This window comes from Petaurus breviceps, unplaced genomic scaffold (assembly GCF_028583685.1).
Source record: "Petaurus breviceps papuanus isolate PSGF00001 unplaced genomic scaffold, PetGlider_PUasm1.0 90743, whole genome shotgun sequence".
NCBI lineage: Eukaryota > Metazoa > Chordata > Mammalia > Diprotodontia > Petauridae > Petaurus > Petaurus breviceps.
In genome coordinates this window covers 3149188-3176629 of record NW_027187332.1, presented here as the reverse complement: position 1 = coordinate 3176629, position 27442 = coordinate 3149188, and the positions used below count along the sequence as shown (strand labels likewise).

The 27442-nt window shown below is 33.8% G+C and overlaps 1 pseudogene; it reads right to left on the bottom strand.

The window, feature by feature from the left end:
• Window positions 1-1851: 1851 nt before the first annotated feature.
• LOC138145699 (vesicle-associated membrane protein-associated protein A pseudogene) lies at window positions 1852-5726 on the bottom strand (annotated as a pseudogene).
• Window positions 5727-27442: the final 21716 nt, after the last annotated feature.

Sequence of the window (27442 nt, the reverse complement as noted above, 5' to 3'; positions counted from 1 at the left end):
AAGATTACATTTATCAAATATATAGGGAACTGAGCCAAATTTATAAAAAAAAGATCCAGATCCATTCTCTGATAAATGATCAAAGGATATGAACAGTAATTTATCAGAAGACATTAATGCTATTATCAGTAACATAAAAAGATATATATACATATATATAATATATGTATATATGTATATGCACATATATGTATATAGACATATTCAAATATGTATATAAATATAATGAACACATATAGATCTATATGCATATGTATGTATACACACATACATATATGTATATATATATGTATTAATCGCTGCTCTTTTCATGTTGCAAAAGAATTGAAAGTTAAAGAGATGCTCATCAATTGGGAAGTGGCCGAACAAGTTATGCTATGCAATTGTAATGGAACACTACTGTGAAATAAGAAATGATGAGCAGGATCATTTGAAAAACTAGGAAGACTTATATGAATTGATGCAAAATGAAGTGAGCAAAATTAGGATTATATTGTACATAGCAACAACAATATTGTAAATACCATGAACTGTCAAAGACTCAGTTATTCTGATCAAGACTATGATCCAAGACAATTATAAAGAATATTATGAAAAATGCTATTCTTTCCACAGAGAAACCTGATGAACTCCCAATACAGATTGAAGTATAGTTTTTAAACTTTATTTTTCTGTGTGTGTTTTTTTAATAATAGGGCTAATATGGAAATAAATTTTGTGTGACTTCACATGTATAATTGATATCCTGTCATTTTACTTCCGAAGTAGTGGAAAAGGATTTAGAGGAAAGGAGAGTATCTGGAATTTAAAATTTTCAAAAATGAATGTTAAAAAGTGTTTATTAGTAATTGTGAAACATTTAATGAAATAAAATATATTTAAAAGCTGAAAAATTTGTACAATATTTTAAAAACAAGCCAATATGGGAATTTTCACATGCATATTTGCATATGTGACATAGACGTTTTACTTTCATTCTCATTCCCCCACAAGGATGAGTGGAAGGAGGAAAAAGATTAGAGATGGGTTATAGTTATGGCAGATAAAATGAAAAAGAAGAGAGGAAGGAGAGAAGATAGTTAGGGAAAGAGTGAGAGAGAGGAGAAAAGAAAGGATGAAAGAATGAAAGAAAATATGAAAGAGAAAAGCAAAGGTGAGAAAGAGAGGGTGGAAGAAGAGGAGTAGAGAAGAAAGGGAAGAAGAAAGAAGAGAAGGATGGAAGAGAAAGAAAGAAGAAAATAAAGAAGAAAGAAATAACTAAATACAAAACATCATTCAAAACTTTTTTTAATGCACAGAAGGAAGGATTAAAAATCATAGATAAGCAGAAGAGTTTTGAAATTTACATGTTTAATTTATTATATATTTAAACAGAAAAGAAAATTAGACATAATAGGGATTAACAGTTTCAGGTAAAATTCTCAGGTACTCATTAGCTAAGAGTCAGACACAACTGAAATGACTGAACAACAACAATCTGCAAATAATTGTTCTACTTCGCATTTAGTAAATGTAAAAAATACAATTCTAAAAAGAAACAAAATAAAAATCAGCCAAAATTTATCACCAAGAACATTTTTCTTGAGAGTCTAACATGTTTGGACCACATTTTATCATTTTTGAAATAGGTGTAATAATATTTATATACATACATTTTGTGAGGTTCAGAATATTTCTTTTATTTCCTTCTATGGGGCATTTCAGCTCCCATCTCTGAGTCTTCGTCCAATCTAACCTCTATGCCTGACAGACACTCTCCTTTCACTTCATTTGAGGGGGGCAATTTCAAAGAATTAATGTCCACTTTACTTCCAATTTTTATCTTTCCAGCCTAAGAATATAAAACTCCTATTTTATTTTTTTCCAGCAAGAATCTGTTAACAGTTTTATTTTTTTATGTTAAATACCATGGGACAGGATTGTAAGGATGAAAAACTCAGTCAACAACTGCCTCACAAGGGATAAGAAAAATTCTGCCATGATATTAGCAAAGGTAAAGGAGAAAATTTACACTATAAGAAGCACCATTTCCCCACAGAATATCTCTTGGCATATTTCTGAATGAGTGGGATTAGCAATCTAAATATATCATATTTCAAGAGGTAACAGCAACAGATAAAATTTAAAGGGATTATTAAAATAACATTTACATGATTCTGAACAATTCTTGAAATCTTATTAATACCACAAAGAAAGAACAATTCTTTATTTATGAATTTCATAAAGGACTGAATGTGCAACTGACACCTGCTATTGATGATCTGATAATAAACAATTTGTCCAGTAGCCGAACAGTTTGTTTTTATTGTGTTTTCTAACCATGAGAGATCATTAAAGGCAAAACCTATTATGATGCTGTACACAAAAAATGGTCACCGTGGGCCATACTACCAATGAAATGGTAGGTAAACAAATATTTTTCTGGTCAAGAAAGAAAAAAGTAAAGAGCACTCTGCATGCTTCACTCTACAAGATGAATTTCCCCAGAAAGAATCCAATGAAAATGGCTGCAATTACAACAAGAAGTGAAGGAAGAGGACTGGTGACATTCTCTCTGAAAGACATGGCTGAGCTTGATCCAGACTTATCTGCATGTGCTACTTTTCTGAGCCTTAAACCTTCATCTCTCAGGTGTCGATTTTCTTCTAATAATTTCATCATTTCTCCCTGAAGTCTTCTACACTCTTCCACTAGTTTTCTTGTTTCAGTATCATTGAGTGAAACACTATGCGGTTTTGGCATGGGTCCATCTTGTTTAGATGCATTCAGTGGAAGAGCTTTGCTAGGTTCCATATCAATCAATTTGTCATTTTCATTGGGCATTTCAAATACACATCTCAATTTGGAATCCATCAGTTCATAAGGTTTTGCTTCTTTCCACACAGCCTCCATATTTGAAATGTTTGATGGAGCAAAAATCGTCTGTACCATAAACTTGTGTTTACTCTTCTCATTTGGATCATGGTCAAAAGGCTGCAGCATTACTGAAACAGTTACAGACGACCCTGGATCGATAATTCCACTGTTCGGCCTCACATAGTATCGACGGAGTGCTGTTGTCTTCACTTTGAAACATACTTTTCTGTCTGATGGATTTCGAAGTTTAAGATCTGTAGTGACTACATCTGTGAAGGGGCCATTAAATTTGAGGTCTGTGGGCGGGTCCTAAAACTCCTATTTTAAATAGTATTTTATTTATTTTTCCCAATTACATGTCAAGACAATTTCTAGCATTCATTTTTAAAAGATTCTGAGCTCCAATTTTTTCCACCTTTCTAGAATCCTCCCTCTTTTGAAAATGGTTGGAAATTTGCTAGGTTATACATGGGCTGTCATGTAAAACATATTTCCATATTAGTCACAGTTGTGAAAGAAGAAACAGATCAAAGGAAAAAAGAAAATAATAAAGGGGAAAAAGGATGCTTTGATCGGCATTCACAGTCCATCAGTTCTTTATCTGGATATGAATAGCATTTTCCTTCCTAAGTCATTTGTACATGTCTTGGATCATTGTGTTGCTAAGAACTGAGTCATTCATACTTAATCATGACAAAATATTGATGATACTGTGTACAATGTATTACAGCTTCTGTTCATTTCTCTTTGCATTAGTTCATGCAAGTCTTTCAAAGTTTTTTTTCTGAAATTTGCCTGTTGATTATTTCTTACCACACAGTAACATTCTATTGCATTCATATACCACAGCTTGTTTAGTCATTCTCCAATTGATGAGCATCCCCTCAGTTTCCAATATTTTGCTACCATGAAAAGGGCTACTATAAATATTTTTGCATATGTAGGTCCTTTTTCTTTTTTAAAATGATATCTTTGGGATACAGACCTGGGTTGTATTGCTGGATCAAAAGTTATGTACAGTTTAGTTGCTTTTTGGACATAGTCCCAAGCTGCTCTCCAGAATGGTTGGATCCATTCACAACTCCACCAACAGTGTAATAGTGTCCCAATTTTCCTACATTCTCTCCAACATTTATTGTTTTTCTTTTTTGTCATCTTACCCTACCTGATAGGTATGAGGTGGTACCTCAGATTTATTTTAATTTACATTTCTCTGGTCAAAAATGATTGTGTCTTTCTTTACTTACCTATACATAGCTTTGGTTTCTTCCTCTGAAAACTGCCTGTTCATATCCTTTGACCATTCATCAACTGGAAGAATGGCTTGTATTCTTATAAATTCAATTCAGTTCTCTATATTTTTGAGAAATGAGGCCTTTATCAGAGACTATTGATGTAGATTATTTCCCAGCTTTCTGCTTCCCTTCTAACATTGGTTACATTAGTTTTGTTTATGCAAAAGCTTTTCAATTTAATATAATCAAAATTATCTATTTTACATTTTGTAATGCTCCCTATCTCTTGTTTGGTCATGAATTCTTTTCTTCTCCATAGATCTTATAGGTAGACTATTCCACGCTCTTTTAATTTCTTTATGGTGTCATCCTTAATGTATAAATCACTTACCTATTTTGACCTAATCTTGGTATACTTTGTGAGGTGTTGATCTATAGCTAATTTGTGACCTATTATTGTCCAGTTCTCCCAGCAGTTTTGTTAAATATTGCATTATTATGCAAAAGTCTGGAGTCTTTCAGTTTATCAAACACTTGTTACTATGGTCATTTAAACTGTGTTTTGTGTACTTAGTTCTATTAAGCAATCCACAAGTCTATTTCGAAGCCAGTGACAGATTGTGTATTTCCGTCCATCCTATTTTTCCTCCTGTTTGTCCTCTCCTTTCACCCTTTCCTTCCTCACCAGTGTTTTGCTTCTGTCTACCACCTCCCCTGATCCACTCTCTCTTCTTTCAGACCTGCTTCTCCTCCATATCCTTTACTTAATCTCCTCCCCTCCTGTTTTCCTGTCAGGTAAGATAGATTTATATATTCAACTGATTTTGTATATTATTCCCACTTTGAGTCAATACTGATGAGAGTAAGGTTCCAATGCTGCTCATTGCCCATCCTCCCCTCTTTCCCTCCACTGGAATAGGTGTTTCTTGCCTCTTCATGTGAAATAATTTATCCCATTTGATCTCTCCATTTCTTCGGCTCCCTGTGCATTCCTCTTAATTATTTTTTATTGTCATTTCCTCAAAGTCACTTTATTCCTATACCCTCTGTCTATGTATATTTCTTCTAGCTATAGTATTAGTGGCACATTTTTTAATAATTAAAAGTATCACCTTCCCATGTAGGGATGTAAATAGTTCAAATCCATCAAATCTCTTATGGGGTCTGGCAGCTTCCCTGTTGCTGAGCCTAGGTCCTAATGCTGGTGTCCGAAATGTGCTAAAACTGGTGAAGTATAGCACCAACCAATATTCACAGCACCAACAGTGACTATGAATATGCTGGCACAGTTCTCAATTGCAAAATATAACAAACATTCCATATAGAAGACAGAAACAAGACATTTATTCCAATACCAGAAAACCAAGTCCCAACACCAGAAAGTCAAATTGTAAAAACAAAGAACTTAATACACCATAACACAACAGGGAGCCATACCATCCTTTATCCTTCCCACAAATAATCACAAGTCTAGCTGTCACAGCAGGGGGCAAAAAAAACATTCACATGCCAAGCTGTGTCCTTGGATGTGTCCTCTCCTTCGTCCAGCTCCAACTGCTCTGATTCCCAACTTTCTGTGAGCTCTGCTGCACTTTTCAGAAAACTCCTCACTCCACAGGCTCCATGTGGTTGCATTTGGCCTATTAGGTGGCAGAGAAGATCTCCAAATTCCCTTAGTATTATTAAGGGACAGGTAAGATCTTCAAATTCCCATTATCATCACCTGGGGGTGTTTCTGTATTTCTCCAGGTCCACACTGAAGCATGATGGAGTCTACATGTTTGCCTAGTACTGTGTTGAGACATGTGGTCGGGTGCTGGTATTGGTGTTTGCCTGGTTCAGTGCTCTGGGGCTCCTCTGGTTTACTGAGGTGGAGCTTGTTGTTGGCTTGCTTGGATATTTCCTATCCTAGACTGTATTCCCCTTTTCCCCAAGTAAGAGAGACCTTCCTTGGTGATCTTCTAAGTTTCTTGGGTAAAAAGATTGTTTTACACTATCTTTTTGCTATTTTTGCTCTTCCAGGGGATATATTTTAGGGGGTAGTATTTCATGGTTGTTTGTAGGTCAATTTGGATAACTATGGCAGTTTACTACTTATTCTACAACCTTGACTCCTGTAAGTGCAACTCTCTGAAACTCTTTATTAAAGGCATTCATTTGAATTAAGGCATAATTTCTTCCAAACTCAAGTTAAATAAAAATGGTAACTTGAGAATTCATTACTACAGTAGCAATGACTCCTTTTTTTTTCCCCTGAAATGTGCTTCTTGTTTATCTCGTTTCTTAGGAGGTCAAGGTAATATTAAAAAATTAATTATTGATGCATTTTGTTTTCATATGATTAATATTACCAAATAATCAATAAGCCTTTTTACTTAATACATTTCCTGAAAAAGAAATAAGGCCACTTGAGAAAATTAAAGGGACTTATTGTAAAGTTTACCTTCTGCTTTTGTAGTTTCACATTTTGTTCATCAAGAAATAGTGTGTGCTTTAACTTTAATATTTAGTACATCATTGTCCTTGACCTGAGTTCTGTTGCCTTTTAGTACTGTCTTAGCATGATCAAGCCAGCCATTCATTGTTCTTTAGATTCTTCTCTCTTTACATCACTTCATATAAATCATATCCATCTGTGGCATGGTATAATTATATACTATTATACACACACATACCATAGTTCTTTCCATCATTTGCTTACCATTGGACATATATTTTATTTCTAATGATAATAAATACTTCTATGTGTAACTTTTTTTTCTTTTTGTACAAATAAGTAGTTTTTGTTTTTTTTGGCATTTGTTTTTGCTATGAGTCACTGCTTTGTGGTATAAGCCAGGTAGAAAGTGATGAATTTTAAATAAAGTCAGAAGTCAGAAAGGATTGAAGCATAAGGATAGTGCACAATCAGATTTCACAGCTAGTAGCTTTAAAAATGAGTCCTAGTATATCTAGCAGCTCTAGCACTCTCACACTAAGGCTGCTTAAGCATTAAACATATTCCTGTGTTTATCTGCATGGTTATTAAGGGGAAAAGTATTAAAAGTTGGTGGTGTTCAGTTGGTTTGAAAAAGCAAGATAAATTAAGTGCCTTAAATCAACTTTGTTTTATCATTTTGTCTAAATCCAGCCTTGCAAACACATTCTGGTGACTGCCATAATGGGAACCAACCCTTGAGTTCATCAGACCAGTGACTTTATTGACAACTTTTTTTTTCTCATTGATTATAGTCATGTTTCAACTGAATGTTCCAAGATATTGAGGTTGCCAAGGATGTCTTTTAATTCTTAGGAACACAGGAAACCTTGGAGAAACCATGACAACAAATTATCAATAGCTAAGGTTTTAAAAATCCACATCATGATACAAATGCTTTGGAAATATGGATAAAAATATTGGGATATTTAAATAATATTAACTCAACTTTAAAAAATACCAAATAGAACTATCTTTAGTTTGCTATCAAAACCTTGTAAATTAAATTTATTTAAAGATGTTATTTTTCCCTAAAGATTAAACCAGTACTTGATCTTAAAAATGATCATTAGACTATGTAAATAATAAGTAAACAATTATTTAGCTTTAAGTTTTGTGAAGTGATTTATATACTTTAACTTCTATGAAATAACTACTTATAGATGTTGTTATCCCAATTCTGTAGATTGGGATAAAAAAAGCTGAAAGATATTAATGTACCTTATCAGGATCACACAGTGAATAGAAATTTGAAGGAGAATATTAATCTAAGTCTTTCTGGCTTCAAGTACGACGACATTCAATATGCAATACTACCTCTCTTTTAAAATAAAAACAAAACAAAACAATGTGAGTCTATGATAATTATTTTAGGCATTCTTTGGGGATACTGTACAATAAGATTATTATTATATGATTATTATTATATACTGGGAAACATACTAGCTTAGGTCATATGAACAGAGTGCCTACTAAGTCTCTAAGTCCCTGTGTGGTCTTGGACAAATCACCTAAATTCTCTGGGCCTCAATTTCCTCATCTGAAAAAGGAAGATGTTGTTTTCTTGTTTCTGATTTGACTGTGCTTTTCCACTTGATCTTTACAACATACAAGCATTTTCAAATTCCTTTGAAAAGGTAGTGTATGTTTGTGTGTGTGTGTGTGTGTGTGCCCTGATTGAATCTAGTCAGAGTTAAAACCATAATTTCTTTCTATTTTTTACTATCACATTACATATAATGTGATTACATGTAACGTGATATAATATATATCACATATATCAAATCATATATCACATTGTGTAAAATAACCCCAATAAATAAACCTTTATTAGTTCTTCCTTTCATTCTTCTTCACAAAAAGGGAAAAAAGCGAGACTCATAGGTTACATATTTTAGTTTGATTGTCCAAAAAAAATGAAGGCATCATGTTTATTACATAGGAGGTGCTCATTCCATCTATATGAAGTGAATGAGTACATAAATAAATAGGTATAATTTATTATTAAGAAGAATTAGAATATGAAGACTCAGATAATTCACAATAATAAAACCCCAAAGTGCTTATGTTTGAATTGCCTACCTTGATGTTTAGAAAAAGAAAATTAACAGGATGATTTTGTTAATTTTATTTAATTTTGAATAAGAAATGCACTTAAGTTTAAATAACTTTGGATTATAAAATGTATTATTATTGGATTCTTCAGTGTAACCCTTGCATCACCATTTATCTCTTCCATTTCAGTTTTGTTATGCTAATTGTGGTGGCTATTACTGTTTCATCTTTGCAAAAAGAGGAGTTGGTATTGTAACCATTTTGACAGATATGTCTCATGGCCTGAGGATAGTTTGGGACAAATCAGGATTACTATACTTCACTGTTTCTGACCTTTGTTCCTTCTCACCTTTAAGCCACTTCCCTACTCCCTCCAAAATTTTACACATCTCCAAATGAGATAACATACCTGAAAGAGTCTCTACTAGTAAAGTGTTGAATTTCTTATAGTGAAAAGAATTAGGGATGATTGGTTTTATTCCTTTCAATAAAAAGTCCTACAGATTACACAAACCTACTCTCCTTTCAGGGAAAATATCAGGCTTGTTATCATCTGTCCTGAAACAAATTGTAATTTAAATCTTAATTTATTGTGATTCTTCATCACTAAAGTGGGAACAGATGTCTGTGTTCTGGGAAAGCATGTCTCTAATTTGCTTTTGTTGGGTCAGAGCTGAATATCAAAAAGTGAATGTTTCATTTCAAAATGGAAAGGTTTAGGTGTCTGCATATAAGCAAGAAAAGTTTTATTAACCCTTAAATTAAATTTAATTATATTTCTTATTAGGAACACAATTTTGATCATTTTTTAATAGCTAGGTAGTGATAAAGCCTGAATTTGATAACAGTTTAGTAATTTGTTTTTATTTAGTTTTTTTTAAATTCCGTGCAGATTGGAAATTCAAAATAATACTACTCACCATATAATGGAATTTGATTTGAGAGGTCAATCAAAGACACTATTTGAAAAGTATTTGCTAAATGAAGTATTAAGGGACTTCCTGATAAAGAATTTTCATGACAGAATGTCCACGTGTCATGGATATCAAAGGTTGAGTTATGCTTAAGTTTCAGGGTACATATAAATGCATATAAAAATTCAAAGTTATGAATATATCTGCTTAGACTAATGTTTTTCATCCATAAGGAATGATATTCCTACTTTTTGTGATATACTTTAAGTAATATACCTTTTAAATCTAAATGTTTTTTTTTTTTTTTAGTAAGATTCAGTCAGTAGTGTGTGCATCTCAAGCAAATTTCAGAAGGCTGCCTCTTATTGACCTGTCAGTCTGCTTTTTGGTGTCATCAAGAACCCATTGCCCTAATGATTCATCCTATTATGGTGCTTTTTAAAAGCTTGCCCTGTTTAGACAGTTTCCAATGCCTCAACTCTTGCCTTCCCTTTGCTATCAAAACTTAACTCCCCTGTTATCATATATTTGTCCTCTGTTTTCCAAAATTACAACTAGCTAAAGATTCCACTAAATAATTTTGAGATATAAATGATTTACTGGTGTAATATGTTGTACTTTCAGGATTTTTTGCATTTTAACAAACATACTCTTAAAAAAATAGTAATTTTGCCTTTTGGAGGGCAATTGGGGTTAAGTAACTTGCCCAAGGTTACATGGCTAGGTTATTTTTGTTTGTTTGTTTGTTTGTTTGTATGGGTGTTAAGTGTCTGAGGCTGGAACTGAACTCAGGTCCTCCTGACTTCAGAGATGGCACTTTACTCACTGCGCCACCTAGCTGCCCCAAAAATAGTAATTTTGAAGCCTTTTGTATTCTGATTTTCTTCAACTTAGACCATGTAGAAAACTGTATTCTGGTAGTTACACAAAGTTTTAACTTCTTACCATGGGATTATAGAAATAGTAATGAATTTGGAGGTAGCTGAATTTGGAGGTGACTTAAATTTCTTATCCTTTTGTATATTTGAAAAGTCATTTAAACTTTCTCAGTCTCAGCTTCCTACTCTAGAATGAAAGGTTTGTACTAGATGTTGTAGATGTACTATATGTTTCCAGCTCTAAGTCCTATAATCCTGTAAATTGCAATAAAAAAGTTTTTTGACAAAAAAGTTCTGGAGAACTTGTGAAAACTAGACAAGATTAAAAAAAAAATAATCATTTGAATAGAAGCCAAAAATTATAAATAAGATAAAGCAAAGCATTAATTAGTTCCACCACAGACCAAGACTTTAAAAAATTTTCTGAGTAGGCAAACTCCACTTGATTAAATAATTGTCATTTAAGTTTTATCCCCAGTACCTAGCATAATAGAAATAAAAACGTTGTTGATTGATTGATAGAAATTGAGCTAATAAACAAATCATAGACTGAATTCTACATGGACCCTTACCAGAATCATCTATTTCATAGCCATAGAATGAAAATGCAGATCTATTTGGAGATTTCATAAAATATGCCAATAGTCATAAAGTAGAATGGGTTAGAAAGTGAGAGGATTAGTATGAATTAGTATGTATTTATCATCACCGAAGAAAGACTCAGCAAGTTTGAGCAAAAAAAAAAAGACTCAGAACTTAAACATCACTCAACAAAAACTCCTATTTAGTCAATGGAAAAAAAAATGTGTCAATACACACACATATTTATACACTTTTATATGTAACATATACACATACATCTTGTAAAGCCAAGCACAAACAGTTTTCCAGAGGACTGCTGCTATGAATAGTTTTTAAGGTTCTGATTACATAGTATAGCAAACTCTATATTTAGTAACAAAGCAGAAGAAAAGATTCACAGAAATCAAAATACAGCATTCAGAATGTTATAACTTCACAACTTATCAGTAAAATGGCCACATAGTTCTCATCAAAGTGCTCACATAGTTTTAATCAAAGTACATTCATTTAGTCAATCACAAAGTCCTTAATTCAATCACAAAGTAAAAAGTCAAAGTCCTCCACCCATGGAGTGCCATTAAGTTACAATCTTATCAGTCACTATTTAGTACCTTCTTAAGGGGTAGTGGAAAGTACAAAGGCCATCCACCCCTTGGTCACAAGTAAGTTACAATTTCATCAGACAGCATTAAATACCAAAGGAGATGTCTTTTCCTCTTGATTCAAAACAGGTTATCAGTTTCCATGGTTCCTCTTTCATGGTGCTAGCTACTATCTGAATCAAACCAACTGCCACTTGAGTTCAAAGGCAGACAGCTTCCAGTTCCTTGTCAAGCTCTCTGTGCAGTTCCTGCTCCACATTGAAGCTCACAGTGTCCAGTCCACATCAAGTCCTTCACAGTTTCTGTTCCTGGGAAGAGGAAACTACACAGCCACAACAATATCTACACACATCAAGCTTAGCAGAATTATAACAATATTCACACACATGGTTGGCACTATCATCTCAATCCACTTTCTGCCTGTGAAATCAACATAGACCCAAAACAGACAGACAAAGTACCGACACAACAGTCATGCTTCCTCTGGCCGCTCTGGCTGGCCCTTGGAAGCCCTCAGCAGGAGTTTGGCTGGCTCCTGGAAGAAGCTCTGCCACCACAAGTTCTGTTCTCAAAATCAAAATCACTTTCTCCAGCCTCCATGCTACATGCTCCAAGAAATTCTGCCTCAGTTCTCAATTCTCATTTCTCTTCTCAGTTCTTCTCAATTCTCAGTTCAGTCTTCAGTCCAGCAGTAGCAGCCCAAACTCCAGATGCTTGCTGAGAGAAATTCTGGCCTCTCTCAGCTTGGGCTGTTCCTTATATAAAGTATTAGCTCCTCCCTGTTTTGCCCTTTCCTGTTGCAACAGGAAGTTCCTCCCACTGTGGGATTAACAAGTTCTGGATCACAATATTTGATACAATCACACAATACAAACACTTGAAACAAGGTGCTAAGTGCTTGCCAATACAAGGGGATTTTCAGATTACATTACTATCACATACACATGTGTATGTATACACACATATACATGCTACATATGAAAGCATGATATGTATATGCATGAATATATGTATGTACACACACATACACATACATACTTCATGAAGTTATTAAGACAGTTAGGTACTGATTGGGGTTTATAAATAGCTCAATATGATAGCTACAGTTGCCTATAAGACTATAAAAGAAAAGTTATTTTACCCTTGAGTTGGGGAGTTGCTACCATTTAGAATTACAGTGACACTTATTCTTAATAATACTTACTCTAATCTGATGACTTCACAGACAGGATTTCAAATTTTCTTTCTCTCTGTGCAGACATCTTCACAGAAAATATTATTAATTTATGACTGAAACAACATCTCTTTCTGAGAAAATTCTTAAATATTATCTTGGAATTCTAGAAGACTTCTAGGGATTTGTTTAGGGTCCAAAGGGGAAACAAAGAGACCAGAAAACTCTGACAAGATTGAACTCAATTGTTGATTATTCCATTATTTTGGGTTGCTAGTGAAGAATGAAGCTTCACCAATGGAGCCATTTTTTTTTTTTTGGCTAATCTTTTGAGAGTGAAAGTAACCATATTTCTGTTCACCCCAGTATAATAAAATTTCCATGGATATATACTTTTGACTGTAACCTGAGGTGGATTCCCTCTATTAACAATGAGGACCAGAAGAAATTCTTGTGATTCATCATGTACTACCATAACCTCTACACGAAATTTACATTAGCTGTTCTTTATTCAATTTGAAAACAACTGCGACACATTCGAGCATGCTAATGCTAACAAGAACACATTCCGAGCAGCTTTCCTAACATTACTCCTCCAAGCCACCATTCAATTAATACATATATGTGCACATTTATGTGGATATACATCTTGCATTAGGGTGTATGCACACACACACATAAACACACATCTTGGACAGAGAACAGATGGAACATGAGTTGAGATATATGAGTTATAAAAGAGGAGGACAAAAGGGTGGAATACATTCAGAAAATTGAAAATCTCCTTTAATGGACCCAATTTCCCATGGAAAGAAAAATTCTTATGTTTAATACTAATATTCTACTGGTGGTATGTGGCAGAAAGACATAAAACACACCAGTTTCTGAAAGAATAAAAATAAGTATCTCACAGTAGTAAATGGAGAGGAACCAACAAACAGAAACCAAGGAATGACATTTAAATATGAAAGCCAAACCAGTATCTGTGATAGTAATGGCAATTAAAGATTCCCCTGTATTGGCTTGGTTTTCAAATTGATTGTATTAAAACCCAGAGTTTGTTAATCCCACCTGTGGGATGGGCTTGTTGATGTGAAAAGAAAGTCCTGAAGTGGGAGGAGCTGGTGATGTAGATTTGGAGAGACAAGAGAGAGGCGGAAGATCTTTTTTGGAAGCAGAACCTCGTGGAGAGAGAGACTAAGAGAATTGCTGGTGGCCGATTTGAATTGCCCTGGACTTTTGAGACCTGCCCCCTGAGCTGCCAAGGACTGAGGAGACATGGCTATTTTGCTGGTACTTTGTCTGTCTGTTTTGATGTTGTTTTGCCAGATTTGTCCACTGGTGAAAGACAGTCCTTTTGTTGAAGAAGTCCTGGAACCTGGCTGTTCGCTAAGAAGGCCTGCGACTGTCCTGCAGACAGAGAGTGAATACTGTCCACTGGTGAGGGACAGTGCTGTTGTTGCAGGGGTCTGGGAACCTTTCTGTTGGTTCAGAAGCCCTGAAGAAGGATTTTCTTGTTGTATGTTTACAGAAATCCTGGGAGAGGGCTTTGCTAATGTGTTCAGGGGTTCTAGGACTGTTCTACAGACAGAGGATGAATTCGTGAAGGGACTGGCAATGTATCTTATGGCCTTGCTAAGCCTTGTCTCCCCAGGAACTAAGATTGCTGAGAACTTGCCACTTGTCAAGATGAAGAAAAGACCTCCATTTGGGTATTAAGTGCTGTGTTTAAACTTGATGTAACTCTGGGGTAGATTCAATTGTGATCCAGGGGTGGGGAACTTTTGACCTTATTGTGCTCTGTGATTGACAAATGAATGTATTTTACTTATGTTTGGAAACTAATCTCCATTTGAGAAGAGGGGCTTTGTGGTGGACTTAATTAAGGTATAGCCTAGGGGTGGAGAAGTATTTAGAACAGGGACTTTGTAATTGATTGAATGATTGGAGGGTCCTGGGGTGGGGTAGTACTTGGAGATTATTTAATCACACTTAGTAAATGCTGTATTTTGAATGATGTCATGTTTTGATCTTCTCTGTTCTTGGTTTGTCACTGAATAAAATAGAGAGCACTTATGCTGGTATTTTGAACCTGGGAAGTTGCCTTTGCTTGATATTACATTACAGTATCAGAAATTAGACATTATATATGGAACTTCAAAGAAAAACAAAAGTAAAAGATGTTATCAAATAAATGTATGAAAGAAGGAGAAGATGGAATGATCCTACTACAAAGTCAGAGATGACAAATAGCCATTCACCAAGCATTTATTTTGCACTTGTTCTGTTCTAGGCATTGCCCTGATGATATGAAGCCAAAAATTTACATTCTACTTTAGGAAACAAGAGGGGCATATATTAGTATATTCAAATACCAAATGAATCTGCTAGAGCAGGAAATGGCTGAAATAACAATGTGATTTTTGGAAGTTTTCTCCAACAGTGCAGATCACAATCTTTATGTGCCTTCCCATCTTGTGAAACTCCTTTTCCATCTCTGGGGGAATCCTACTAGTGAGGCAGAGTCTTTCCTTATTTTCTCCAGGCATTGGATCGTAACAGTAGGGGACTCTGACTGGCTAATTTGTCATCTCTGAGTTTGTAGTAGGATCATTCCATCTTCTCCTCTTTTATAACTCATATATCTCAACTCATGTTCCATCTGTTCTCAAGATGTATATCCACATAAATGTGCACATATATGTATGCATATACACACGCATGCACAGATAAATACACACACATATTAAAGGACTGTCTCTCTCTCTCTCTCTCTCTCTATATATATATATATATATATATATATCCAACCAAATGCATGCTATGGCAATATGAATTAACTATTTCATTTTTCTTGTGTGGATGGTCAAGTCATTCTAGTGAATCTTAATGAATTTCTTTCAGGGTATTTGCAGGGTCCCAGGACTCTTAAATGATGTGATTAGAATCTTTCAGATATATTTACATGCTGTTTTTTATGGTTGCTAGTCCTACTTATAAAAAATGAGCTAATGATCAACATCAGACACCTAGTGTGGTTGTGGTTGTTAACTTGGAAACTCTGTTCCAAATGATCTTTCTAAAATACTGAGCATAGACAGGCTCACACAAAAGTAGTTCTAGTCTTTCCAGCACTGTCAGAGATAAATTCAATTTAATTTGTTTCATTTAAATTCTATTCAACTCAACAAACATAGTCACCTTCTCTATGCTAGGCAGTCTGCTAGACTTAGCTATCTTTTGTAATAAACTCCTTAACATCTTGGAAGTCTAATCTTCCATCAGGTATTGCTTTCATGTACCTATATTTCTTGGATTTGCCTTTTTGTCTAGAATCATCTTTTCATAATTTATCAGACATTTGTTTTCCATGGACTGATTCCTGTGGTAATGGACCAGAAATTAACCTGACTCAATTCAATGGTTCCAATTATTCCAATAATGAAATTGACTGTGCCTGGAAACTAAGATCAAGTTCCTTTAATACACAGAGCACTTAGTACCCAAGCAAAGTCTCCTTTTATCTTACCTCAATGCTGACTTCCAAACACCATCAATTCTCTTCCAAAGGCTGACCTATCCTAGCTCTTGTCTGGATTCACAGATAGGCAGCTCTCTCAGTTCTTGCTTGAATTCACATGTAAGCAGCTCTCTTCCTTGGTTCTATATCTCAGGCCATAGGAAGTATTCCACTTCAAATCCTTTGCAGTTTCTGTCTCTAGGAAAAAAAAGCTTAACAGAGCTACAACAATATTTACACACTTTGCCAATACTATCATCTCAATTCATTTTCTTTCTGATAAATCAGCACAAATCAACAGAGTGGTTTTGTGTGACAAAGTGACAGAAATCAACAGAGTGGTTTTGTCTGACGAAGTAACACCAACACAAGAACAACAGACAGAGTGCCGGCATTGCAAACATTTTCTCTCTTAGGTCTGCTTGGTCCCAGTTCATGCTTGAGATTTTATCTGCTCTGCTCCTTCCTGTTTCACCCTTCCTGTTCTGCCCTTCTTGTTATGTTCTTTTGGCAAGTTCCTCCCACTTTGGGGTCCATGTGATGACTTTAGGCCTATTAAAGACAGGGCAGATCTCCAAACTCCTTTAGACTTATTGGGGCATCTCAAATGTATGCTGTTTCAAATAAAGACGATGCAATCAAAGGCAAAGTTCAAAGGCACTTGAATAGCTGAAATAAGTAGCAAAATATTACTTTGCTTGCCATTACAATAGTTTGGTAATAAATTATTTTTAAGTAATACTAACACAATTAAAAATTCACATAATTGTTGCATCCCACCTTTTTGTAAAAAAATTTGGCATAAAATTTGAGACAATTATGTAGTGAAATATGTTTTAGAGATACTTGTAAGACCCATTTGACTGTTTTAGTCTCTGCTAATTATGTGGCAGGAAAGAGAACCTGGAAAAAAATTCAACTTTATTTTTAATAACCTCTAACTGAAATTTAGCATTTTATTAAATTATTTTATTTATTTGTATTTTGTAAGGCAATTGGTTTAAGTGACCTGCCCAGGAACACACAGCCAGTACAGGTGTCAACATCGAATTTGAACTCAGGTCCTCCTAACTCCAGGCCCTATGCTCCACCTAACTGCCCTTTCATTTTATAAAATTATGAATGTAAGAACCAGAAATATTATTAGTACCTGTGACCATGTCATTAATAGAAATCACAGTATTCTTATATCATGTTAAAGTTGTATAGACATGTAAAAATGACATTTCTGTTCAGGAGTGCTTCAAATTACTTTAGTTATTAAACTAATTGCTGGATGGCACATACATGTGACTATATGGTATAGACCTAGATGGCTGACTACATCACAGCAACATATATAGACAAGAAGTACTCACACACACATATGTGCTACCTAGCAATGGGTTTAATAACTACTGTAATTCAAAATACTATTGAAAAAAGTTGTGTGTATATGTTCACTTGGGCATATATGTATACATACTTACAAGTATTTATCTACATATATGTATGCATGGAGTATCATAAATACACACGTGTATTCATATATGTACATGCCTATATTCCTCCCCACTCCTCACCACCCCCACCCCCCAACACACACACAAACGGGTTTCTCAATTTTCTGGTTCTACCTTAGTATATCTATGCTGCTTCTGACACCTAGATCCTTTTGCTGCAATGTTTCCATTCAGTGAAACTAAAGGATCACCTAAATTACTGAAAACATGGCTAGACAGTTTTCTATGAAGATATGTGTACTTAAATGATGTTCTTTAGGAGGTTGGGTGTCTGCTTTTGTCACTGGTAGTATTAACAATTGAGCTTAGGGATTTCAAGTCAGATAAGAGAGGAGGAGAACATCGTTGAAAATTTTAAAGTCCTTTCTTCAATTCTCAATTGTTGGTAAATCTCAAGCCAAGATAATGAAGGCAGGTAGGAAACAACACAAAGATTCATTGTACAAAGTATCTCTTAGAACTCCTAGGTTGGAGATGTGCTATCACTTAAATCATAAAAGAATATAAACTCAGTGAGGCAAGGACCATATCTACTTTTGGCTTGTATCCCAGTCCCATGTATATACTCTTCACTTAATAAATGCTTATTGAAATGAATTCAATGGCAAACCTGAACCAGAAACTATGGCATTGAGGATGAAATCTGCCTTCCCAGGGTTTGCGATCACTAAGATCTGTACTTTTATCTTCAAAAAGAATCTTTCTAGCTGTTTTTTAACCTCATGGGTACCACATATCCCACAGCAGAATTATTTTTTGGGTAATGTTCTTGCCAAGAGAAAGATAGCTAACATTCTTTGCCAAGGTCCCTCTCCCTAGCTTGATTACAGACGTGTTCCTATTTTCCACAGCATTTTTCTTTAACTGAAACCTCTTTGTACTCAAATTTGCTAAGTTGAGAACAGGAGATGATTCCATAGAGTTCATTTATTTACCTACTTATTTTTTTCTTTAAGGTTAAAAAAAGCATAAAACAAACAAACAAAAACAGAACAGTATCTCTGGATTCCAAATTGTCCAAAACCTTTAATACTTGTTTTTTTAAGCTGATGCCTCATGATAAAATGCAATAATCGAATCTCAGTTTATTGAAGCAGAAAAAAAAATATGGGATTTTTGGCAAGTTTACCATTCTTCTGACTGGTAAATCATATTACCAACTGTTCATTTCAGTCTTATTCAGATGCATATATCAAGGCGTATTCAAAAACTTAACATGAAAAAAATCTAATTATTAAAAATCTTGAAACTAACATTAAAATGTGATTAGAAGGACAGGATTTACTCATATGGAGGGAGTATTCTCTAGAAAAATTAATGAACAGTTAGAACTGCTAATTTCTATCAATACATCTTCCATATTTTCCAATGATTTGTTCTGTGGTTTGGGGAATTATTTCATTACTCACTTTACCTATGTAGAAAAGAACTGAGTTTTCTTCAAAAGATGTTCTCTTTTTTTGAAAACAACATGGACAATATTTTCATCTTATGAAAAAAAAATGCAACAGTGCAAGTAAACAATTAAAAAAATTAGTTTTAATAATGTAATACTTTACCTGAAATAGAGTTGGAGATTCTTTTTTCTGTGCAAAAAAAAATAGTTCTTTTCTTTGGAAAAATTCTTACAAATTTCAGTGTGTCTGAATTGGAAGGGGCCTTGAATATCACCTGTTACAAACTATATCCCATCTCTAATCTTGCAATTCAAATAAAAACACAATTAATAAGCACCTAATATGGACACAGAACTGTTCTGGGAACTGGTATATATTGATAAATAAATATTGAAAAGACCATGATCTCAAGGAGTTTAAAATCTAGTAGGAGAGAAAGACACAGACACAAATACCTATGATGCAAGGGAGAGTTAGATGTACATAAAGCAGAAATACATTATCTCCAGCAAAATTTCATACAACCTTCACTTGCTGATTTTCTGCTTTATATAACTCTAATTTTAATTTGTTTTTCTCTTCATTTTAAGACAATACCTGCCTCTTTATAACTGTAATCCATTGCTTTTTGTTTTATCCTATGTGACCAAGTGGAACAGATATGAATCCCTTTTCCATGTAGTAATCCTTAAAATATTTGAAGACATCAATATTAAGCATATTCCCTTATATACCCCAGATAAAGTTTAAGCTAAATATGGTTTTAAACTTCTTCTAAATAAACTTTTCAAAGTTAATCTTAAAATGCGGCTGTGTGAACTAAACTTAAAAGTCATTTAAGAATTAATTGTTTATGTACAATTATATCATTGATTGGCTAGGAAAAGGTCAAAATTAATACAAAATTTAAAAGAAAATTATTAGAAAAAAATATAGCAATAGCTCTCCTCCAATGCATTCTTCCTATCTATCTATCTATCTATCTATCTATCTATCTATCTATCTATCTACCTATCTATACATCTATCTATCCATCTATTTATCTGTCTTTTATCTACCTAATAGCTATCCATTCACTTAACATTCGTTTCTTTATTAATTTCTTTTTATTTATTTGTTTAGTTGTCTATTTATTTATTTTGAGACTGGGTTACTCTGACTCACCCAAAATTTAAGTGCATCTGCTACTTATGGGTCCAATCAAAATATTGTTAGGCACAGTAGCTTTATCCTGCTCAGGATTGTTTTTTTATCTTGGCCATTTTACCCAGGCAGCCTGTTTACCCTTTTAACTTCAAGGTTTACCATATTAATAACAGACTTAGTGTGTACACCCCATCAGCTTTAGCCTTAATGTAGTTAAGAACTCAAAGTCAAGCAATCTCCCAATCACAACAAATACCACACCTGGCAGTCAAAAATATTTTTTTAAGTTGTTGAGTTAGAAAAATAAACAAATAAATTCTATTATCATTTCTTAGAGAATTTTTTTTATCAGAAATGGAAGTAGACTGGTCATGCCAAAAGTCAGAATAAAAATTGTTCACTACCCTTCCTTGGTATCCCAAAACTATTAAAAGTTATAAAGCAAAGCCACAATATAGATAGATAGATAGATAGATAGATAGATAGATAGATAGATAGATAGATAGATAGATAGATAGGTAGATAGATAGATATAGATATTCAAGTGATGTTTTATGGAAGAATAAAAACAAAAATAATATAGAAAAAATATCATGAGAAATCTGAGACCTGTACCAGTGGAAGGAGATCCCAGATTCATCAAATTATGAATATATAGCTGTAAAATAAGTTGATATTTTCTACCCTTGTAGGTTTGGTGAGATAGTGCTGCATCAAAACTTTTTGGACTATGTTACTAAAGTCTCTTTCTTCCTTATTAGGTATGCACACACATTCATTCATGCATATACATATACACATATACATATATACTAACATATGTATGTGTATTTCCATAATATCCTTCCAGATGCTCTAAGCTTGTACCCTGCTTTAAAAAAAGAAGTCTTTCTTTAGCGTTAGTCTAGAAACTTCTTAGAATTAGTTATCTGAGAAGAGAATTATATATCTTATGGAGGACAAACAGACTTTAATCACACAGTACAAAAAATTTAATGGAATACTATTTCACTCAACTTACTAGGGTGGAAATGGCAGTTTATTTACTAGTTATATCAATATGTTATCATATTCTTTGTGACATTGAGCCACAGTGTAACCCCTTACAAAGTTTCATATCTTGCACTAATGAACTTATATTCTCTCATTGATGTGAGCGATCTCACTGATAACATAGAATCCATCTATATGTGTCCACCCTGGGTGACATCCATGCCCTTCTCAAATTCACCACATGGAGTCTGCTGCATATGCTTGAAACTTTCTTCACAGACTCTTGACATACAAATAACAAACAAGCACATGTACTGATCATAGCTTATCAATTACTCTAGATCAGCATTTCTTAATCCACTGTCAATAAACTTAAAAAAACATTTTAATATTTCATTTCCATATTATTGGTTTCCTTTTGTGCATTTACAATATCATTTGCAGATAGATCCATAGGCTTCAAAAAAGCATGAAAGTGGTACATGAGACTGATAAACTAAAGAACTCCTAATTTACCTTTTTTTGTTTTTTTGCTTTGTAATACTCATAATAAGTGCAAGCAAGTAGAACATGGTATAGATAATTACATTTTGCTAAAGGTGAAGAATTTGAAAAACTCAGTTAGGAATATGAAAAGGTCCTTCAAGCTAGTTTTCATATTCTTCAAATTACAGTGATATCAGGGTAAAGATAAACATACGGGAGAGAGAAGATAATTATTAGTGTCAGCTTATTATTAGAAAATACATTTTCATGCCATGAAAGGAAAAGTATATCAGTTTGTGAAGTCCCGTGCTTGAGCAGTAAGAAAACTTTCTTCAGAATAGCGGTGTTAAATATGGCACTCTCAAACAATGTCACATTGAAAAAAAATATTGAGTTTGTGATTCTATTTGTGTAGGGAGCTGCTATTGAAGATCTTCCTCTACCAATGGAGGCCTAACATCTATCTAAATTAATCTTCTCAGAGAGAGTTGCTTGGGGCACTTCAAGATTAAATTTCCCAGAGTTAGAATTTTTCAGAGATTGAAATTTGAATCCTAGCTAAACTGAATGATTCAAGAGACATATGGTAATATTGCACCAATTCCACAGGGTCAAGTAATAAAAAGAGTGAAACAGTTTGGCACAGTATCTTTATTTTTTAAGTTATGAAAAAAAAATTTTTTTTGCTTTTTTGCAGGGAGGAGGGCAGGGCAGTTGGGGTTAAGTGACTTGCCCAAGGTCACATGGCTAGTAAGTGTTAAGTATCTGAGGCCATATTTGGACTGAGGTCCTCCTGACTCCAGGGCTGGTGATCTACTCACTGCACCACCTAGCCACCCTGGCACAGTATCTTTCAATGACAAAATAACTGAACTAGAAATAAGAAGAAATGCATAGAAAAATTTTTAAAACAGCTAAGAAACAATGCAAAGTTGCTATTTCCTTTGCTTTTCTGTTCTTGTAATTCAAGTTTTATGAAGTGCCTATTGAATTAAAAAATACTAAGACAAATTTCTTCCTTTTTTCCTTTCCTCTCTCCTTTCTTTTCCTTTTCCTTTCTTTTCTGTCTTCTCTCTCTCCTTCTTCCTCCTGTTTCTCTTTCTCAGTATTAGTAAAAGATACATATCACGATTCAAATAAAAACTTACAGTAAGCAGAAAAAAATTATCTGTAAAAGGTCACCAGGCAAATTATAAATAAATATACATTGTATTAAGTTGGTCCCTGATCATAGGTCAGCACTAGGGCAATATTGAATAGTTTTAAATTTTGTCTGACTTTTCCTGACCACATTTGGGGCCATTTCCTTTTCAAGCTTATTTTACAGATGAGGAGCTGAGGCAAAGAGGGTTAAGTTACTTCCCTGGGGTCATATAGCTAGTAAGCAACTGAGGCCAAATTTGAATTCTCAAAGATGATTCTTCCTTGTTGCAGGTCTAGTACTCTATCAATTTTGCCACCTAGCTGCCCCCAAAAAGATAATATAATCCATTAAGCTAGAGACTAGAGTAAACAGGTATAGGGTAGGAAATAGAATAGTGGTAGAGACATCTTCAAACTCAAAAGGGAGATAATTTAAGAAAGGAGCCATTAATAAAACTGATGAACTCAGATGTATATATTAAAATTAAAATTAATTAAAAGTTATAGGTAACAAGCAATATTAACTAGAGATCTTAATTGAAACATGTAAACTTGCTTTCATATCACAGAGACTGAGTAAAGAATAGACTAGGTCTTTGGAAGAGTATACATTATCAAATCAATAGGAATGGTAAAAGAGAGCAAGGGATAGTAAAGAAGCTTTGCATTTTAAGAAGCTATACCTGGGAAGACAGTAGAGTAAGACAAGAAACACTAGGCTTTCCGAAATTCTCCCACAAACTTAATAAAAAAATATTTCCTCAAAGGGATTTTGAGTAGTAGAAATAATTATATTTGGGGTAAAGCAGTTCAACTGCTAAAACAACTTGAGAGGACCTTAGGAAAGCCCCATCTTCATGTACTGAGGACTGGTTCATTGAAATGCAAATACCTCTAAGCAGACTGCAGAATCAAGAAACAATAAGCCCTGGGGGGTGGCAGCAACCTCTGAAGCAGAAAATTTCAACTTATGGACCTTGTAGGGGTAAGGAAAAGAAATTGTTCACTTTCCAAAGAAACTAATCAAAAGTGTAGAAGAAGAAGGTTCAGGAGTACCAGATCTTAAACTATATCATAAGGAAAAAATCATCAAAACTATCTGATACCAGCAAAGAAAAGTAAAGTTAGACCAGTAAATTGCTATAGTGACTTGTGTTTGACAAATGTAGTGATTTAAGTTTTGGGGATAAGAAGTAAATATTTGGTAGAAATTGTTGGGAATGCTGGAAATCAACGTGGCAGAAATTGGGCCACATACATGTATCTTAAACCATTTATGAAGACAATGTCAAAATGAATACATGACCTACACATAAAAGGAGATATCACAAGGAAATTAGAGGAAAAAATATGTTACCTTATGAAACTTATGAATAGGCAAATAATTTATGAATAAAAAAGAATTATAGTGCATTTTAAGGTACAAAATGAATAATTTCAATTATGTCAAATTAAAAAGTTTTATGACAATAAAACCAATATAGCCAAGATTATAAAGAAAGCAGAAAAAGCAGAAAATTTGTGAAAATATGTTCTACAGATAATCTCTCAGCTAAAGGTCTTATTTCTCAAATATGTAAATAACTGTGCAATTTATAAGAATACAAGTCATTTCCCAATTGATAAATTGTCAAAGGATAAGAAAAGACAGTTTTTTTGATAAAGAATCCACATATACAGTCATATGAAAATGCTCTAAATCATTACTGATTATAGAAATGCAAATTAAAACAACTTTGAGATATCATCTCATTCCTATCTGATTGGTTAAAATGATAGATGCCCTTCAAATGGGGAATGGCTAAACAGGTTGTGTTACATGATTGTGATGGAATGCTATTGTTCTATAAGAAATGATGAGCTGGTTGATGTTAGTAAAACAGAAATTATGGCATGAAATAATGAAAGTGAAATGAACAGTATGAATAGAATGTTATATATAGTAATAGAAATTTTATCCTAAGAACATCTTTTAATGATCAATTTACCTTAAGTATCATAAATACTCAAATCAATGGTGAAGGACCTGTGAAGGAGGATGCTATCAATCTTCAGAGAAAGAACTGATTAATACAAGTATGTCTTTTATATTTATATACACACATACATGCACACAAACTTGCATACATAAACATATGTATACATATATATGTATATATGTTTTATATATACATATATGTGCATATACAAATACATGCATCCATATAAATAAATGCAATATACATACCTATATATTTGAGTTCAGTATTACTCCTTTCTAGGGTGATATGGGGAGGGAGGGAGTAAAAATATATATATACAACAGAGAACAAAAGAATATTCAGAAAGAAGAATGGAAAAGCAAGGTAGTTTGAGAACGACATGAGTATTTATTATATAGTTTTTTTAACAGTCTGTAATATTATTCTCATATTTTTTTTTCTATTTTTTAAAAATAAAATGTTCATTAAAGGTAGGAAATAATGAAACAACATGAATCAAAATAAAACAAAATCAGAAGTTCTCTCATTATTACTACATCATAATTGTTTCAGTGAGATGATATCTCCAAAATTCTTCATATATTTCAGTAGTGTGTCTATATAATATATCCCAGTGACAATATCATTTCTTTTAGGTAGTTTGTCAATACTTATATTGTCTCTCCTCAATGTGTTCTATTGTTTTTCTAAAGGGATCTTTAAGATTCTCTTCTATTTTTCTAGTGTTATTATTTCTTGATATCTTATAAAGTCATTTGACTCCTCTTGCTAGATTCTAGTTTTCAAGGAATTATTTTCTTTCTTAAGATTTTCTATCTCTTTTCCCAATTGATTAATTTTCTTTTCATAATTTTCTTTGATTGCTTTTATTTTTTCCTAATTTTTCCTCAATCTCTCTTGTTTTAATTTTGAATTCCTTTCCAAGTTCTTCCAAAAACTTTTTTTTGGACTTGTCAGCATTTGACATTTTGTTTTGGGGTAGGATTGACATTATCCCTCCTTATTTTCTTGCTCTGAATATGAAGCCAGATCTTTTCTTTTTTTTTTTTTTATGCTAAAATAGCTGTCTGTGGTCAGGTTCTTTTCCCTTTGCTTAATCATTTTTATTTTGTTTTGCTTTGCTTTTTTAGCAATTTGTTATTAAAATCAGGTTTTAATACCAAGATATGAAGATTTATGTGCAATCATCTTTTTTCCCCCAATTATATTGTGTCATGAAAATGCTTGTTTTTTTCTATAAGTTAAAAAATCCTAGGGGCAGCCAGGTGGCTCAGTGAGTAAGAGCACCGGCTCCAGGGTTGGGATGACCTAGAGATCGAATCCCGGTCTCAGACACTCAGCACCACACCTAGAAATAACTGGCTGTGTAACCTTGAGCAAGTTACTTAACCCCGATTGCTTAAAAAAAAAAAAACCCACAATGGACCTTTCTTCTAGGGGCTGCCAGGTGGCTCAGTGAGTAAGAGCAATGGCTCCAGTGTTGGGATGACCTGGAGATCGAATCCCAGGCTCAGACACTCAGCACCACACCCAGAAATAACTGGCCATGTAACCTTGAGCAAGTTACTTAACCTGGATTGCTTAAAATAAATAAATAAATAAATAATTCTGAAATGAAAATTTAAGGTTTTATATTAAATCCTCTCTTTATGTTATGCTGTGCATATGGATTTTTTTTTTTGCCTTTTGTATTTCAATTCAAATTGATTAAAAATAATTAAATAAGAGAAGATATAATCATGTATGAGAAATTAGGACCTAAATTGGGTAATATTAATGGATGCTGAAAAAGAAATGTTATTGTCACTGGGATATATAATATGGACACACTATTGAAATTTATGAAGAATTTTGGAGATATAATATTACTGGAACAGACTCATGATATGGTAAAAATGGGAGAACTTCTGTTTATGTTTTGTTTTGATTCATTATCTTTCATTTTTCCCTTCCCTTAATGAATATTTTATTTTTAAGAAATGAAGGGACAAATAAAGAGAGCTTCTATCATGGAATATTCTTAAAAATGAGGAATTAGTGTGTATGAATTCAAATGATGGGAACTTTTAGGGGAAGTGGCTCCTTATCTTATACTAGTGATAGAATGCTAGGGAAGAAATCAATGCATACTCTGAGATAAAGTCTAGATTTTGAGAGAATGGTTTAGTTTATTTTTATTTATTTTTTTTAAAGCAATTGGGGTTAAGTAACTTGCTCAAGGTTACATGGCCAGTTATTTCTGGGTGTGGTGCTGAGTATCTGAGCCCGGATTTGACCCAGGTCATCCTGACACTGGAGCCAGTGCTCTTACTCACTGAGCCACCTGGCCACCCCTAAGCAATTGGGGTTAAGTAACTTGCTCAAGGTTACACGGCCAGGTGTTTCTGGGTGGGTGCTAAGTGTCTGAGCCCGGGATTCGATCTCCAGGTCTTCTCAACACTGGAGCTGGTGCTCTCACTTGCTGTGCTACCTGTTGGCCCCGGTTTAATTTATCTTTAGGC